The sequence below is a fragment of the Coturnix japonica genome, chromosome 1 (genome assembly GCF_054131305.1).
Source record: "Coturnix japonica strain WE chromosome 1, WE-NBRP24, whole genome shotgun sequence".
NCBI lineage: Eukaryota > Metazoa > Chordata > Aves > Galliformes > Phasianidae > Coturnix > Coturnix japonica.
In genome coordinates, this window is record NC_140663.1 from 151791160 (window position 1) to 151810030 (window position 18871).

Below are 18871 nucleotides of genomic sequence, written 5' to 3' on the forward strand. Positions count from 1 at the left end.
GGGGTAAGGTCAGGTGTTGGAAATAAAATCAAATTCATCATTTCCTGCTATGTTTCACACCATACAGTTACCAGTTCAAAGACAGAACTGACAGAGGAGTTTAGACCTTTTCTTCCAAGTCTTTAAGAGCTACGGGTCACTCTCTAAGAATCTTCTTCATAGCGCATTAGTGCTGATTAGTAATACTGCAGGTGCATAAAATTTACAGCACAATATGGGGCTTTAAATTTCCCTTGTGTGATGACTTTGGGACCTAAATGATTTATTTATTTATTTATTTTAGCTAAGCATCCTTGGAATGCAAATTGTCTAGCGCTGTTGTGAGCCAGGTGGGAAGGATGTGACAAAGTACTCCTCAAGGGGCTACAAGGACTACCATGGAATTGTAATTAGAAACGCTGTTATGGCCATGCTCTCTACAAAATAATAAGCAATTATGAAATCATAGAATTAAAGTTGGAAGAGACCACTGAATTCATTTTAGTGGTTGGTGGATGATTGGGCTGCTATTGCTTATTAAACCAATGTCCCCCAGTGCCACAGCTATATGAACTCATGTTCAGGTGTTCCTGAACACCTCCAGGAACAGGAGAGTCAACCACCTCCCTGGGCAGCCTCTTCCAATGCATCACTGTTCTTTGTAAGAAGAAATTTTTCTTACAATTCAATCTGAATTTTACCTTGTACAACTTGAAACCATTCTCTCTAGTCTTATCACTAGTTATACTTAACCCCCCAGCTCACTACAACCTCCCTTCAGGTAGTTATGGGGAGTGATAAGGTATCCTCTGAGCCTCTTCTCCATACTAAACAATCCCAACTCCCTTGGCTGCTCTGTTTTAAGGCTTGTGCTCCAGACTGTTCGCAGCTTATTTGCCCTTCTCTGGTCAGGCTCTAGGGCCTCAATGTCTTTTGTGTAGAGAGAAGCCCAAAGTTAAACACAGTATTCAGGGTACAGCCTCACCAGTGATGGGTACAGTGAGGACTGGTCACCTCACTGCTTCTGCTGGCTGTACTCTCTCTGATACAAACTAGGATGCCATTGGCCTTTGTAGCCACCTGGGTACACTGCTGGCTTATGTTCAGCTGACTGTCAGCTAACAGCCTTGGATCCTTTTCCTCTGTACAGCTTTCCAGCATTTCCCAAGTCTGTAGCAATGTATGGAAGTCCTAATCTGCACATCTTGCTTGGTCTTTCTGCCTCTTATGTGCATTCAACAGAAAATGTGAAACTATATGTAGTGTTGTTAGTACAACTTGATTTAGCTTTTTATATCTGAGCAGCCCCAGTCTGGAAAGCTTGAGCAGGGTCATTTAAGGCAATGGGTGTGTTTAAGCTCAGATAATAAAGTAAAACTACCTGCTCAACCAAGCCTTCTCCAGAAGTGGCAGTTTGGAATGACGTGTATTTGCATGTAATCATTTGTATGAATGACAGAATGGCCTGGGTTGAAAAGGACCACAGTGGTAATCCAGTTTCAACCCCCTGCTATGTGCAGGGTCGCCAACCACCAGACCAGGCGGCTGCCCAGAGCCACATCCAGCCTGGCCTTGAATGCCTCCAGGGATGGGGCATCCACAGCCTCCTTAGGCAACCTGTTCCAGTGCATCACTGCCCTCTGTGTGAAAAACTTCCTCCTAAGTATGCTTTTATTGTATTCTTGCTGAAAAAGTAGATTTTCATACTCAGGCTTACAACTGCATATTTTGGTAACTGGGGACACCTCCACACCACATCCCTATGCTCTTGAACCAGTGAGTGTTTCTTTTTCTGCCTATCCCTCTTCCTTTCCCTGGCTCCTTCCAGCTGTCAGCATCCTGCTTACCCTGCTCACTGACTTACAGCTTTTTCCTGGTGGTAGCAGCACATATAGTTCAGATCAAAGCATCCCTCTCCTTTGACCACTTACAGGTGGATTTACTATGTCTTTCAGACAGCAAATGGAAACAGTGTCAAACTGATTTTTGAGGCATGAGAGCAAAGGCTGAGCTGCATGGAAACAAAGTAGTTGGGGTATAAGGAGCCAATGGATGGGACGCACAGATCAGTCCATACTGAACTTGGTTCGATGTCTCAGATTCAGAGGGCTCCAAACAATCATCCATTCTTAGATTTCCATTACAAAATTAGTAATGAACGTGACTTTATGAACGTGACCATATACAATATTTTCCCCTCCTGTGAGGGGTGCTGCTTCTCCCTAGACTGCACATGACCAAACTCCAATCCATTTACATTTGGCTTTGACAGAAGACAAGCGCAAACTCCAATTACTTCCTGCTCCTTACAAGCTGCAAGTCACAAAATGACAGATTCCTTTCATTTTTCTAACCTTCTGGTTCTCAATGCATTCTCCACGTGAGAGATCCCCAGTTGCTCATTTAGCAGAGGATGCCAGAATCCTTTTTTGGCAGCTGAACTCACATTTCAGGTGCTCTCATGTCTTTATAGCCATGACAGAGCTGCTGTCTCACTTTGTATGTACCGGGCTTCCATAGTCTCCAAACTGCACTACCAGGTGTGAGTGAATGCCCTGATGGTCAATTCTGGGGAGCCCTTACCCTGTAAGGGGTGGATTCACAAACATCATCCCCTTCCCAACAGGGTATGAAATTTGGTGCACTTGAAACACAACCACAGCCTGCACAGAAGGTAATTATTTGGGAAGTGTACATATTCCTTTGTACTGAATGCCTTTAGCTCATGTCCCATCAATTTGAAATGCTTTAACCCACTCTTTAGTAGTCATCAGACTGAGTGAAGTGGGTGTTCTCCAACCCGCTGACATCCAGAGCAACCAATGTCTAGCAACTGGCATCACCTCTCCATACTGATTTTGCTCTCTGGGCACTAAACAGTTATCAGTCATTTGCAGATTGTCTTTCCTTTTCATATAAATATCTCCCAGATGATCTACTTTATGGGCTTAACCAGTTTCCTGGTTTCCTGCAGCATTTTGCAATGTTAGTGTCACTAAATTATTCTGCTGCTCAGTATGACACGCATGAATGAAACTTAAAGAAAAAAAAAGGTTTAATGATTGTTTGTTCATCACAACTCCAAATCTTTGCTGTAGAAAAACAAATTGAATAGTAATTTTGTTCTTCTAGCCCAGAAGTCCAGCAGTACCCTGGGCTGCATCGAAATAGGGGTGGCGCCAGCAGGGAGAGGAACGGGATTGTCCCCCCCTCTCTGCTCTGCTCCCCATCTGGAGTACTGTGAACAGACCTGGGGTCTCCAGCATAAGAAGATTGTGGAACTGTTGGAGTGGATCCAGAGCAGGGCATGAGGATGATCTGAGGGCTGGAGCATCTCTTCCTGTGAGGACAGGCTGGGACAGCTGGGCTTGTTCAGCTTGGAGAAGACTCTGGGGTTACTTCATTGTGGCCTTCTGGCACTTGAAGGGAGATTATAAGCAGGAGGGAGACCAACTTTCTATAAGGTCTGATGGTGATAGGACAAGGGGGAATGGCTTTAAAATGAAAGAGGGGAGATTTGGGTTATATGTTAGGGAGAAATTATTTACTCAAAGGGTGGTGAGGTGCTGGAAAGGGTGCCCAGAGAAGCTGTGGGGTGCTCCATCTCTAGAGGCACTCAAGGCCAGGTTGGGTGGGGCCCTGTGCAGCCTGAGCTGGTGGGAGGCACTGCACACAACAAGGGGTCGGAACTGGATGATCTTCAAGGTCCCTTCTAACCTAAGCCATTCAATGATTTTATGATTTCTGTCCTGCTAACTGGAGGAGGATTGGAGTTAGGAGACACTGAGTAGAAAACAACCTTGCAACTGAAGCCTGTCCCTACTAGTACTTGAGAGATGCTACCAAGTCCTACCAAGACTCTATAGAATTCTCCATTGAGCTCTTTTGTTCTGTGTCTCTGAGCTGACACAGCTCGAAATAATGCAAGAGCAGTGTTTCAACCCACAGAGTTATCTTTTGATCACACGGAATTGGGTGTACGTGCTGTGCGCCTTGGGGCTTGGTGGGGAGAGCTCCTCCGAGCAGGTTAAAACCTGGTGAGAGAGTTAAACAAGCCCAAGGTGGGCAATGGAGGTCCAGACCTGAGCTCCCACCTTCTTGATTTATCACCCTCAATAGGGAGTGATGTATTTGGGAAGAATCTGGCAGCAGAAAGCATTTTTAGTTTGGTAACTAACCCCTGAAACAGCTGTCTGTTCTACCATCTATTGTCACCTATAACCGCACTGTTGAATCACCACTTCTCTGAATTACATCTCAACTCTGAAAGGTCTGTTGTACCGCTGTGAGTAAGAAAAGGTCACTTTACTGTAACCTAATTAGCCTTGTTATAAATATAAAGAGTAATACACTAAATTAGTATTGATTGCCTTGGGCTGCGAGTCCCGTGTTTTGCTTCCTGTGGATTAGCGGTGCTTTATTCTGTTTCTGCTTTGCTAAGCAGCTACTTCTACTTTTTCAGTTTTGATGAAAATGACATTTAAAAACATTTAAAAAAGGAAAAAAAAGAAGAAAAAAGAAGAAAAAAGCCAAACAGAAATGCTCCCATGATGTATTTGAAAGCATGCAAACGAATTTACTCAAGTTTGCTCCTGTTCCCTGGTATACGCCATCTGTACATACGCAGAATTTTGCTGATGTGGGAGACTGTGAAACAAAGCAGCTCGCATAAAAAAAGATAATTGAGAAGTCTATCGGCCCAGCTGTGCTGTGAGACTTGCTGAATGCGAAAAATTCCCCCCAAATACATAAATTGCTTGTTACAATTCATTCAGTTTCATTAATCTCGGTTAATATGGTATGGTAAGAAAGGGCTTAGCTTCTCACTTTCAAACCAGAGCTTGGTTTTTTTTCTGCTGTCAGCAATCAGATTAGTATTGTAAATAGTGTTATATATGACAATTTCTTTTCAAGCCTTTTTTTAGAGGTAACTCTTTCGGTGTGTACTGGTATTTGTCACTCTGTGCGGTGTAAACTGCTTTAAAACCTAGTAGCGATGCAAGTGATGCTTCCTTTAGCTAGTTTCACTAGCTGCATCTATTTCAAACTTAATATATACAGTCTCTGTGTAACTGGGAATAATACTGTCCTTTAGTTTGCTCAGTGGTGTCATATCTTTCCTTTGTACTTCCTGAGAGATATGCCACGATGTTTATAATTCTTTATGGCATTTATCTTGTCTGTGTTAAAAGGATGGTGCCAAGTGACTTTGGCAACATTACTAACAGCTGAATAGGCAATGCTGTATTTGCTTACCAGTGTCCAACACAACACATCTCTTCCCAGCACCCATGGCCGGCAGCCAGGAACAGGACAACCTGATTGCTCCATCCTAACTTGGAGGGAACAGAGATAACACCTGATTCCCAGGGGCTTTCATGTTGCCTTATCACACGTGCTTGTGCGAAGTCTGTAAGACATTACTCAAGCAGAAATTCATTGTTAGTGTTAGGGAGGTTTTTTTTTTTTATTTTCTTTGGTTTTGCCCAGGTATCACTGGCACTTGTGAAACTGAAAGATGGAAAGCAGAGGAGGCTCCGGTCAGCATCTGCTGCGCTCTGCCAAACACCCAGGGGCACAGATGGCCTTGAAGGCTGTTATGGGCTGCAGACACATTCAATGAAAAGTAATCTAAGTTATGACAGAGGAAAAAAAGGTCTATGAATGTGGGTTTTCTCCCAACACGAGACAGTCTGAATCAACAATGGGAACGGGCCCGTTACCAAAGAGTCTGCTGGAGCAAGTTCCTGCTGCCAGGGCAGGATCTCCTCTCCCTCTTGACCATTAGAGGGAGGAAAAAATAACAGACTGTAAGAGCCACTAAAATAAGGACCAACACCAAGAATGTACCACGGGTTTAATACCAGCTCCTCCTTTCAAAGTAATTATAGCTGATGCTGCCCAATGGTTACCGATGAACTATCTTTCGTCGTGGTCTATTGTTTGGAGTCAGTAGTTTGGGCTGGACATTGAGACTTGCACATGCCAGCTGGGTTTTCACAGAGGGTAAAAGGGGACCGAAGGTGACAGTGGGCATCATGCAACTTCAGACCATGGAAACGGGCAGTCGACTTTGGTCTCAACCAAACCCCTTGCTCCCCATTTGCTTCACATTATATAACCTTTACCCAAAAGTTCACTACAGGTATAATTTTAAAGCAAGAAAAGGCCAAGCTGAACAGAATACTGGTACTTCTCATATTATCGTGTCTCCTGCATACTCGGAAGTGTGTTGCTTACCAAAATGTATCAGTAAACTCAGAAGTTTTCTTTGAATTTCTTAATGTGACCTAGTTTTAGGTGGTTCAAGTAACCCTCGCAACACTTTGTTCATCTAATCCGTTCCTCTTTGCGTGCAAAAGAGACAACACGTAACCATCACCATGTATCCCCACAGAAGTCATGTTTGTAGGTCAATTATGTTTTGTTAGGAGGAAAATTAACTCAGCACATGCCTCTGAAGGCTCACATTAGACATCACTGCTACCCTTCAGTGCGGCACAATTTGATGTGTCTTCTACCATAGAAGTGAGCTTTTTATTAGATCATAGAATCAAAGAACGGTTTAGCTTGGAAAGATCCTCAAAGCTGATACAGTTCCAACTCCTGCTGTGGGCAGGGCTGCCACCCAGCAGCTCAGGCTGCCCAGGACCCCATCCAACCTGGCCTTGAATGCCTTCAGGGATGGGGCACCCCCAGCTTCTCTGGGTAGCTGTGCCAGTGCTTCACTGCCTTGAATCAATAATTTTAAAGAATCAGAATTATTTGACTTGAAAGGGCTATTAAAGACCATCATGTCCAAATCCCCTGCAATGAGCAGGGGCACCTACATCTAGATCAAGTTGCTCAGAGCCTGGTCCAGCCTGGAAATTTCTTTTTAACATTATGATTCACGGCTCAAAAGCTGTGGGTGTGACCACATACAGCTTTCCACGCAAAGAAAACTCCATTTTATTTCCTTCCTTGGTTAGGCAATACTTTTAAAACTTCCCTCTCTGATATTATTTCTTTTCTTGCTCATCAGCCTGGATGTGATGATAAACAGTGCTCTCCATTATTTACACTATTTAAAAGAAATCCTTATTAAGTGCAGTGAAAAGTCTGGAAAATTAGTAAGTGATGTCATGGAGATCTCTCAGATGGTATTTGCTACAAGATTGTCACGGGTTACCTAGATTTACCTGTGCCCATGACAGGGGGCAGCTGCCCCATAGGGCCATGTTGAACTTCATCCTGCTGGCTCAGCCCTGCAATCCAGCCTGTCCAGATCGCTCTGTAGGGCCTCACTAGCCCCGGACAGATCAACACCTCTAGCCAACTTCATGTCATCTGCAAACTTGAAGGTGCACTTAATGTTTTAACTGGGTCATCAGTAAAGATGTTGAAGAGGACAGGCCCCAGCACTAACCCCTGGGGAACACCACTCATGACTGGTTGCCAGCTGAATTTAACTCAATTCACCTTCCCCCTCTGGACCCAGCCATCCAGCCAGTTCTTTACCCAGCCAAGAGTGTACCGGTCCATTCCATGGGCAGCCAGCTTCTGTAGGGAGTACTGTAGGAGGCAGTGTCAAAGGCTTTGCTGAAGTCAAGGTAGATTACATTAACAGCTTTTCTCTCAACCACCAGATGGGTGACTAGATCATAGAAGGAGATCAGGTTGGACTTTTTGCAGTCATTGGAGCCAGATCAAGAAGTGTTGCTGACGAAATGAACCAAAGAGGTCAAGCGCTGCTAAAGATGTGTCTTTTTTTTTTTTTTCCTTTTTTTTATATGTCCTGAGCTTTCTAAATTAGGAAGTACTGTTACCTTTCCAGGAACCAGATAAAAAGGAGTAATGATTCCAAGAGACAGTCCAGCTCACTTTTCATGAAGAGTTTTCCAAATTTTACAATGCTGAGCTGAGCACAATGGGTGCAGGCTACCTGTAAAACTAGGTCACGTCTTCAGGCTGTAACACAAACTAGGTCATACTTTCTGACTTGTGAAGAGGGGGAGTATGAGTTTCAAAAGCTTGTAAATTATCATTTCCTGGAAAAGCCCCGACATGTTTAAGTGCTATCCAAAATTCAACCAAGCCAGCTTGACACATAAGAGAAAGTTCATAAAACATCGCTTTATCTTCCTCCGCCTCATGAAAATGGAAATGTATTTCCCTTTCAAAATAATTGATGGTGCAAACACTGATGTGGTTTGAACTGCTACTGAGTCATTTAAAGTTTTGCGAGCAGGAATGTTTGACACAGTCTTTTCTGGGTCCATTCCTATAAATTACATAAGTAATGGGGAGGTTTCCTGTGCCAAACTCAGAAATCACTTGAGTTTTCGGGGGTCAGAAAAGACATTTAGAGCATCACTTTCTAAAATCATCAACAAATCATCTTGGTGCTAATAAACCTCACAACAGCGAGCAAAGAGATAGCTCTTGGAAATTATAAAGCAAAAGCAAGAATACTCAATAGGTTCTTCAGACTCACTAATGGGAAAAGCAGACTCAGATACCCACCATGTCCATGAAATCAACTGATCAAAACTAACTCAATGCTTTGACATCTCTGGTTCATTTGAGCAGGGATTTCCATACAAGAAATAGTTGCTATCTGCCTGTTCTTCTTAGCATTCCAACTGCATCCTTCCTCGGTGTCGTAGCAAACAATAACTGGGATGTTAATTGTTTAGGATCATAAATAATATGCCTGGCCAAATGTATCTGAGTACAGAATAACAACAGCAATGAAAAATCTGGCTGAGGTTTTTGAACCTGAACTCTGGGGTTTAGCTGCTCATTATGCTGAGAGCTGAGAACTAAAATGCCTTCAGTAGCTCAGAAAAACCAAGACTAAGCTTTTCTCCACCAAATCTTTCTGCCTGCTCTGTAGAAAGGGAGTCATCCCAACTGCTGCCTGTGTTGGAGGATGTGCAACAGTGGGATGGCTGCTGTGAAGAGAGAAAATAGGGCCATGTTCTCCTGCAAATGGTACTGTTCCTACTGCCTCTGGTTGGTGTGGGGGGACTTGAAATTCTCTTTGATGTCATGGCAATGGATTGGGTTTTTGTTTGTTTGTTTGATTTTGTCCAGGGGAATCTCTGCAGCCAGCAGGCTTGAGAAAGCACACCAGGGAATTTTGCTGCCTCTATTTTCTTTCCCTGGGCTGTTTCCTCACATCCTGTCACCTCTGTTGCCCCATCCCTTCATCTGTCCTCTGTTCCCCAGCCCTTCCCCACACACTTTCTAGGCTCACCGGCCCTATAGCCTATCCTTTCCTGCTCCATGGGGCTCATATATCCATTTGGCACAAACATTATCTTTGCTACAATGACTTCTTTTACACCTGCTGATGGTCTTACATGCCCCCACCAGTGCTCATTTTGGATGCAGACTCCAAATACCTCTAAGATCCTGTTTCCTACCAATCTCCTTCCCTCGTACACAATGTTCTTCAAATTTGGTGTGTTATAAAGGACCTAAATTTAGGGACCTTCCCTTTCTTCATGCATTGGCAGCTGCTTCTCATTAAACAAGGGGTAGATATTGAGATATTTGCAGTATCTGATTTGGCTGCAGTTGCTGAAACAAAGGAAGTATCTGCATTAACCAAGATCTATGCTGCTTATCTTGCTCTCAGACAAAATACACAGGGCTAAAACTGTGCCAGAAATCACCCACTGGTAGGTTGGAGTTGTACAGCACAGCAAGGCAGCTGAGTTACCTAGAATTTCCTCTTCGCTTGAAATACATAATACAAATCCAAAGCAGGAAATGGGTTATCTGGTAAAAATTCAAGTGATGCTGTTATCTGGTATAACCTCAGCATATGCTAGTATTCACCATGTGCTTTCCAGTCCTTGAAATCACCTCAGATGTGATGAGAAGTTATTCATTTTAATTCTCCTAGCAAACGTGTAGATGCGCACATGGGTTATTTCTCCACAATATCACTTTTGGCTTTCATCTTAGAGCTGAAAAGCAGAGGCATCAAGGTAAATTATAGAGTAGGTTTATGATGAAATATACATGGCTACATGTATGCTTCTGCCTATTTTGTAGACATATAATGGCAAATGAAGAATTTTGCTTCTAACTTAAATGTTCATTTTGGGTCCCTGGAACCAAAGTAACACAAAGGGTCCAAGAAGATTCTTGTGCTGTCTAACTACAAAGACCTATTAAGAAAAGCTTCAACACTATAGATGCCAGAAGAACGCTACAATTAAGTGGATAGCTAAAATGGACCACCACCAGCAGGGCATAACTGTTCCTGGCCTTTTGTGTGCAACTCCCATAAGGGTTAGGTTTCTGAAATATTATTTAAGTCCTTTGTAAAGGCATAAACAAGACCAGGAGATGTAAGAGGAGTTGTGGAGAGGCAAAAAGGTCTTGGGCTGTGCCTGTAAAGTAAGGTGTATTTTAACAGAACGAAGTGTTGTAAGATGTCAGCGTAGTATTGAAACCACCATTATTTCGGCCATCCAATTGAGACCGATGAGTGTAAGTGTCCATCTAGTCTCTTCTGATGGTCAATAGAGACAACAAATGTCCTGACTGGGGACTGAACCCACAATAAAAGGTAGAAAGAAGCTGCCTGTGGAGGTATTCCACCTGCTGGCACAATGAATCTCTGTGGTCAGTTTGACATTAACTGTTCTATACCAAATTTTAAGATATACCCAGGTAAGAATCTTAAGCATGTACCCAGAGCTATCCAGATGGACCTGTTTGTTCACAGTGAGAACACCTTTTGATATCCTGGATGGATCCTGCATTTCTGGGGCCACCCTAAAGAAAGCTTCTAAACCAGTTAAATAATTCTCTAGGCAAGGTGATGAGTTTCTGAGGGCAAGGGAAAATGGGTTGCTTCTGGACTCCCCAGAAAATGGGAGATATTGCCTTCAACAGTGGCAAAAAGAGCTGAGAGGGCTCAGAAGTTTCTGTAGGATTCTTCTGGTCAGACAACAGCATATATCTTGGAGTGGTCTGTTGGACACTCATAAGCAAGGGAGCTCATAAAACAGCTGTGGCCTTTAGCTTCCCCTTCAGCAGGCCTTTGTCCATTTGACTTTTTGCCACCATGAAACACAGCTAAAAGAGCTTTCCAAGTCAGCAGCTGGGCTGCTGTCTGCTCCATTTGCTTGACAGAAAATCAAAATGATTTTGAGCAAAACTGAAAATTTTGTCATGGAAAAATGGCTTTTTGTGAGAACAACATTGTTTTCCAACAGAATAATTCCAGCTGCCTCTGTAAAATTGGTATAAGGTTGACACAGTCAACCAGGGAAACAACACTTTGTGGAGTGAATCTCTCAAAGATATTGCTGTATCCAGTGTCTGTACAAAAATTTGCCCTCAATACACCCCAGAAATCTCTTGGCTTGCCTAAGCCCCACCATGCTTCCCTTTCAGCAGAGGCTGGATTGGGTAAAATTCCCCTTGAGAGCATGGACCAGACACCAGGATTCTTCATGCAGTTGCTTAATGAAGGTGTCACCCAGTGCAATGTGCTCTTGACCAAGCAATGTGTAGCAGATGCCCATTGTCACATCCTTGCTGATTCTTGGCTGTTAGCATAAGAGCAATATAGATGAGAACACTCTGAAATGCATTCAAACTATATAGTGTCAAACAATATCTTCTTGTCACCAGAAAGCAACTGGATGCATACTTTACTACCAAGGACCAATTGAAACAAAAGGCACTGCATGTGGAAACAGTGTACATCACATGTGAAGAGTCTGCAGATGAAGAAAGACAGTGATTTATTCTTGAGTGTACAGTTCAGTTCTAATGAGATTTTGATTCCACCACTATGACCTCGAGCCAGGTTGGCAAACACACAAGATCTGAATTTAATCAAGCCTTTCAGTGTTTGCAAAGCAGCAAACGATATGCTTGGTAAGCAGAGTAGATGTGTCTGTGTGCTGATCTTTGCAATGTGCACCGTGTGACACACACAACTGGTCTATGGCTACTGCTGCCAAACTCTTCCAAGTAAACAGAGCATATAAGTTTACAGAAATAAGGACAGCACATATGTCTTCAAAATTCTCCCTATTATTGTGAAAATATTAACAAATCAGGCAGCTGGGAACTTGAAGGAGAAAAACACAGAGCAGAACAGTGTTAGAGAAAGCTAAGATGTTCTCCATAACCTGATGAGCAACACATCACTTAGGTCACAACTCAGTAAAGAATTACAGTGGGGATTTAGAGATGTCAGAATTGGAGAAACTCTTTTAGTTTTGGATCCTTGTCCATGTTATGGCGCTTTGTAGTCTAATTCTCCTTCTAGAATATTTCTTTCTGTGTTGGTCTTCCTGAAAGAGATGTTAAATAATACTACCTTCAGCTGGTAACATAAGAGTACAAGAGCATTTCCATCATAGATCTGTACTAGGAAAAGAAAGAAGAAGAGAGAATGCAGAGACAGCAGATGAAGAGCCACATGGAATCTGGTACAGATGAACATCACAGATAACTCAACCTTGACTGATTTCTTAAGATTTAGGAGCCTAAACATCTTTCAGAATCTGTGCCACAAAATAATTTGTTTATCTCTGCTTTGGGGGTTCACTCATTGTCTACCTATCTATATTTCTGCAGCTCCTAACTGCATCACTTACTATTTCAAATGTAAGACGACTCTCATCTATGAATATTATGTCATAATGTCTGGACTTACCATGGTGGAGTCTGGGACAGGACTCAATTGCATGCGAGTACCTGTACATCACTGAAGGATTTATCTCCAGGGAATGAGACCAGAGAAGGATTTGTTAGTGCTCTGCCTTCTGGTCTTCACAGTGTACTGAAGTTATGCAGAAACACTGAGTATTAAGTCTCTGAAAGGTCATGTTACTCAGGACTAAACACAAACTTGATCAAAGCTGGAGAAGAAACACACACTGCCTAAATCAGGTACAAATTACTATTCTGCTTTTACATTGGAGCAGACATACAGGTGCCTTATCTCCTTGTACAGTCCCTTCCTTGGCCATTTAGCCTCTGGACGCTTCAGGAACTGCTTAGTCCTTTGTTATGGTCCACTGTGTTGACTGCTTACAGTCAGCTATGATGCTGTCTGCTACTACGGTGGTGACTGCTGTAATGCATGTATTCCTAGTAAGTGCAGTAGTTTTCTAACATTCTGTACTTAGCCCCTAGCCTTGCATAAACTCTGTATCTACCTTGTTAGTAAAGCGTGACTCAACATTGTTTCCTTTCAAGGTGGAATTAGATTCTCAGACCATCTTTCATGGCCTTACTCCTCACTGAGCGAGCACTGAATGCAGAAATACACCTGGGAATCTCTATATGACCTTGGTATTTGTTTTGGCATTCAGAAAATCATGAATATGGTTTGAGTCCTTATGGCTACTTCTTTAGAAGAGGTGAAGCTAATATATTAAAGTCACTTGTAACAAAGATAGGGTCTTTATGTGGATTCCTATATAGTGTTCACAAGTTATGTATATCTGGAATTTAATAATTGTGGAGTTTAAGCAGTGCCCAAAAGATGGCACTGTTTATTTGTGCTTTTTTTCCTTCTTAATTGCATACCTTCTTTTAGGCTGGCATATTGTCTGACAAACTGAAGACAGGACTTATATACCGTATAGAGAACAGAGGCACAAATCAAACCATTGCTGCAGTGTGGCCTTTCTGGTAACCTTTAACGTGTAATAATTTAGTGGAAATGGGCACATCGACACTGCTTAATTTTATAACTACAATGCAGTTGCCCTTTTATTTCCATCCCCTTATTTTTAACTCACATGTTTAGATTGCATACATTTCATTTAATATCTGTTTGTTGAAAAACATGCATAAACTACTTAAAAAGAAAAAGAATTGTTGCAAGAAATGGATCAGAAACAGTGTTTTGTATTGAGGGGCCCCGAGAGCACAAATCTGAAGTGCTGAAGAAAGAAAATATACCAAAAAAGCATGATAGACAACGAATCAGTTGCCCACAGTTTTGTTTCAACAGACAAATACTAAGTCCTACCTTAACAGCTTGCTGCAGCCATAAAACAAGTGAGAATGTGGCAATAGAGCTTAACTTGCAGCAATGACTTTAATCAAAGGTTTGCTGGTAACCATAGCAAATGACAACATTAATCCTCACATCAGCTGTCAGGTTTCTCCAGGCCTTTAAAACTGGAAGATGTGCTGTACAAACAATAATAATGATGACAATAATAATTACAACAATGACCTTAACTCCTTATTTTATTAAAATCAAAGGTCTTCACAATCACAGCACAGGATTCACTTCACCCAGCGCTGATATCCTGCCTTTTCCACAGTAACAAATTTCAGGTAGAAGAATACACAACAGACAGCTATGGTGGCTTTTGACTTTTGATTTTCCCCATCCAGCTTTATGTTACATTGCTTGTGGCTGCTGCCAAGAATTGAAGGGTACCAAGCCATCATGGAGGCCTCATGGGAAGATAAATCCTGCTGCTGTTATCCCTTGCCAGAGCCTCCCACAAGCCTAGGACATCCTGCTCTGGATCATAAGGAGGATGAGTTGATCAGTGTAGGCAGAAGCAGAGAAAATCTGTGTTGCTGTTGCTTTCAAGGCTGAGGCCAACCAGCCAAGCTTACAGCAGAGACAGACGACCCTTAAACCCCAATTTTCTCTTAACTTTGAGGCTTCCCAAGGAAGTGCTCAAGGTCCCAAACTGCTGGAGTTCAAGAAGCATCTGGACAATGCTCCCAGACACATGGTCTGATTTTTGGGTGGTCCTGTGTGGAGCCAGGAGTTGGACTTGATGAACCTTACATGTTTCTTCCAACTTGGGATATTCTGTGATTCTAGTTTAGCTGTTTCAGGCTTTATTTTTAAATGTTCTTTTATTGTGTGCATTTGGTATTGAACATCTGTTTTCTTTTATTTGTTCATTTATTTTCATACTAGTTCTTTTAAAAACAGATCTTCATTAGGCTACCCCACACTGTTTACATACGGTTTGCACCCACTGTTGGGGCAAATGGCATTTGCAAGCAAGAAGTGTCATCGTGGTTATTTGTGTTTTCAATCAAATACATGCAAGATGAAATGTGGGATATGCTGGGATTAACTGCCTATTAACTGGTTTTAATTGCTGTTAACTAGCCATTAACTGCCATGGGTACCAAAATTTATGACCATAATACTGACAGTTGTTTCTGAGAATGTAGTCCATCATGGAGTTCAAGTGAGATAGTGTCATATTGGCTCTTCCTTATCCAATTCATTTTTGCTCTCAGATACTCATTTACTGCTCTGGGAGAAAATCTGGGGTTCTTATTATTTTGATAGTGAGGTGAGATTTGTTTGCTTAAATGACAATAATATGAGTATCTCAAAATAAATAAATATATATATATATTTGGCTCTGTACATCTTCACTGGCAGTAATAAAGCATCAGAAACCAAACTTTGGCTGGCAATTTTGATGATGCTGCAAGAAGAAGACATAACTTGCTGCTCAGCTATATTGGTTCTGCAGTACTGAAAGCAGTAAAGATTTGATTGTGTCAGTAAAGTGAGCTGATAGATCTTAGAAGATACATATGGGCAAATTTTCAAAGTAATACAGAGCCGGAGCCACAAGAATCAGTACTAACGGGAAGTGAAAGACGGTACTGAAAACTTCAGCCACAGAGAGCAGATCTGTGCGGCAGTGTGGTGACAGCTTGAAATCACCCATATCACCACAATTTAAGAAGGTGCTTTTCTTGGAATGATTTTTTGTAAGAGTAGCGTAGGTAGATTGCTGTGAGCAGGATGTGCAGAGGTGGCTGCTGTGGCACTGCTGCCCTTCCCGTGCCTGCAAGGGAGCAAATCTTCCTCCCTGGGGCAGCAAGCAAAGGGCTCAGCATCAGAAAAACTGCTGGAGGTGGCTGAATTTGGAGCTATGCTCTGGAACAGACAGGTAGGCGGCACCTGAGGAGGAATAAGAAAGGAAGCAAGATCCAGGAGCTGGTATCTGCCTGATCCTGCCATACATTTGGGATGCATCTTGGGATGCATCATTGCAGCATTGATGGCTTCACTTCAAGTACGGTGTGCAGTTTTGGGTACAAGGATGACACTGAACTATTAGAGTGTATCCAAAGGAGGGCTACAAAGATGGTGAAGTATCTACAGGGGAATGTGTGAGGAGCAGCTGAAGCCCCCTGGTTTGCTCAATGCAGAGCAAAGGAGCTGAGGGAAGGCCTGATGGCAGCTGCAGCTCCTCACAGGGAGCAAAGGGGCAGTGCTGATCTCTGCTCTCTGTGATAGCTACAGGTCCTGATGGAATGGCATGGAACAGTCTGCCCAGGGCAGTGGGCACAGCCCTGAACTTTTGGAGTTCAGGAAATGTTTGGACAACACTCTCAGACACAGGGTTTGACTTTAGGTGGTGCTGTGTGGAGCCAGGAGTTGGACTTGATGATCCAACTTAATTTTATGATTCTATGGTTCTGTGATCTTCCACTTTCTCCCCCTGAGGCTCTCTTGTTGCCACAGGGACAGTAAGAGAGCTGGAGCAAGGGCCTGAATATTGGAGAGAGGAATCACTGACCTTGCTGTTTCACAACAAGCACTTTGATTCCCGTTTACACACCCCCAACCAGGGAGCACTCTTGCTTGTCAGCCTAAATTGCATTTAAACACAGAATCTCAGCTTGGTCCCTTCACTCAACTGATAAAGGCACAGAGTGCAAACAGTTTGATATACATTAGTTGAATCTACGCTAAAATCTTGCCTAAGCATTGCCAAGCCTGAGAGGAACGTTAGCTTTCTCTGGGACAGGCTTGGTACATAGGCCAGGCCCGGGAGTGGAGCCAGCATAGATGAAGCCAAGGCAGGCCTGGTGTGTGGTTTGCCACATGTACTCAATTTTTACTGGGCTCTGCCTTCTTTTAGAGTATGTGCTTCAGTGACTCACCTTGTAAATCAGCTGTGCTCCTAAATTGCTTTCTGATGAAATCCATCTTTTTGGTTATTTTTTCAGGTTACCATTCCACAGAGGCATATAGAGTGCCCTCTGTTAAATCTACGCTTCACTTGTGGACAAATCTTCTATGTTTCTTTCTTTTATGGCTTTTTTTTTTTTTTTTCTCCCTCCTGTTGACACCAGATACTGAAAGGAATGATTGTTTTGTGCCACTTCTACCCCCTCAAAGTAAACAGTAGTACTCATTACTGCTGACCTTGAGCCAGATAACACAACCATCCTTCCTGCAACCGTTCTCTCTCAGCCAAGCAAGACACAAGACCTGCATCAAGAAAGACCTTCACCTACCAGTAGCTGCCTGGTGGTGGAAAGTTGCAGAACTCCCTCCCCAGAACCCATCCCCGCTGGGGAAATTTATCTCATGAAAATACATCCAATTTTCACACATCAGGGTATCAGACATCTGAAAATTGCTGCTAAATCTGGACTACAAAGAAAAAGAAGAAGGAAAAAAGAGACATTAGACTGTGTTCTCTCTCTCTCTCAGCTATTTAACTAAAGTTTAACACTTTAATCCTCCAGAGGCATTTTTTTTTCTTTTTCCTTTAATCCTCTAATATAGTCTGCAGTGTTTATATTCATTCTCCTTTCTTACAGTCTTAGGTTCCCAATTTAAGCTCCTTTCTTTACCTTAATTACTTGGCTAACTGTAATCTGTCAGAAATCATAGATGCACAAGAGGGCAAGCCCTTATGATGAGCCTGTCTTCTTGCCAAAGAAAAGCTGCTCACTACAGACTATTTTGTTAAGTTTTATTCAGCAATTAAGGCTTAAAAGCCTAAAGTCAGGAAGCTTCTACTTTTCCCTTTGAGAATCTAGGCTGTAACAGAATAGAAGTCAGAGTTAAGAAAATGTTCTTTGAAAATTTGCAAGATTAATGTTCAGTGCATTTACTGGGAGCAGGTAGCCCCAGCCGCTGGCCTGTGTGTCTCAGATGCTTAATTTGAGAGCATTCTTCAATACCAGTAAGATTTCATGTGTTCATATCATATAATCCTTTGGCTGAACAGCTGAGATAACACATCACTCCAAGAACAGATTGTCATCCTTCTGGAAACATAGATAGACAGGATAACTGACAGCAGCCAGCAGAATGGCTGCTGACTCAGTTCATCATAACCGGGGCTCATTCTCTAAGGTGATAAAGTCTCCAATTTGTGAGAGTTTTGGTGAATGCTCAGTTGCATAAGGAGTAAGAACCCCACTGTGTGCCAGCATGAGGAGCTATCTTCAACATCTGCAGAATGAGCATCAGTTTGTTGCTTTGTTTACTGTCTTCCTTTAAGAGATAGCTTGGATGGTCTTCATGGGATACAGCTGTGCCTGTCACTGAAAAGTCCTGGGCAGGAGGAGGCAGCAGATTTCTGTAAAACAGAACAGAAGTGAACGTAATAACCACAAAATACCTCCCAGAGCAAATAGCTCGTAGAAGTTTCCATTCCAGAAAAATATTTAGAAGTAACTGGAGATCATTTCCTATAATGTTCATCACCTTTTCTACTGCTCAGAATGACTCAGAACCAGCTGCAAGACTTCTGTAGTTCTGGAAACACTTGAAAATGTATACTTTGCAACAGCAGACTTTACACGGTTACAGAATGACTTGTATGTTCTCAGTATCTCCTTCTGTGATCCATCCTTCACGAATCAGAACATATTTGCTACCAAGGACTTGGAGCTTGACCATCCAGGCTGTGTAAAACTCCTTTTTTTTTTGTGCTCTTAATGCAATGTCTAACATTCATGTCAAGATCCTAAAAAGGCACTTAGGTACTTCAAACCCTACCTTGGTGGAACAAAGGCACAAGTTCCCAACCTCTTGGCAAAAGTGAATATGTACTTGTGCTTTTGCCTGGACATTAAAGTCCTACTGAAGAGCATTTCAGGACTGCTACCATCTCAG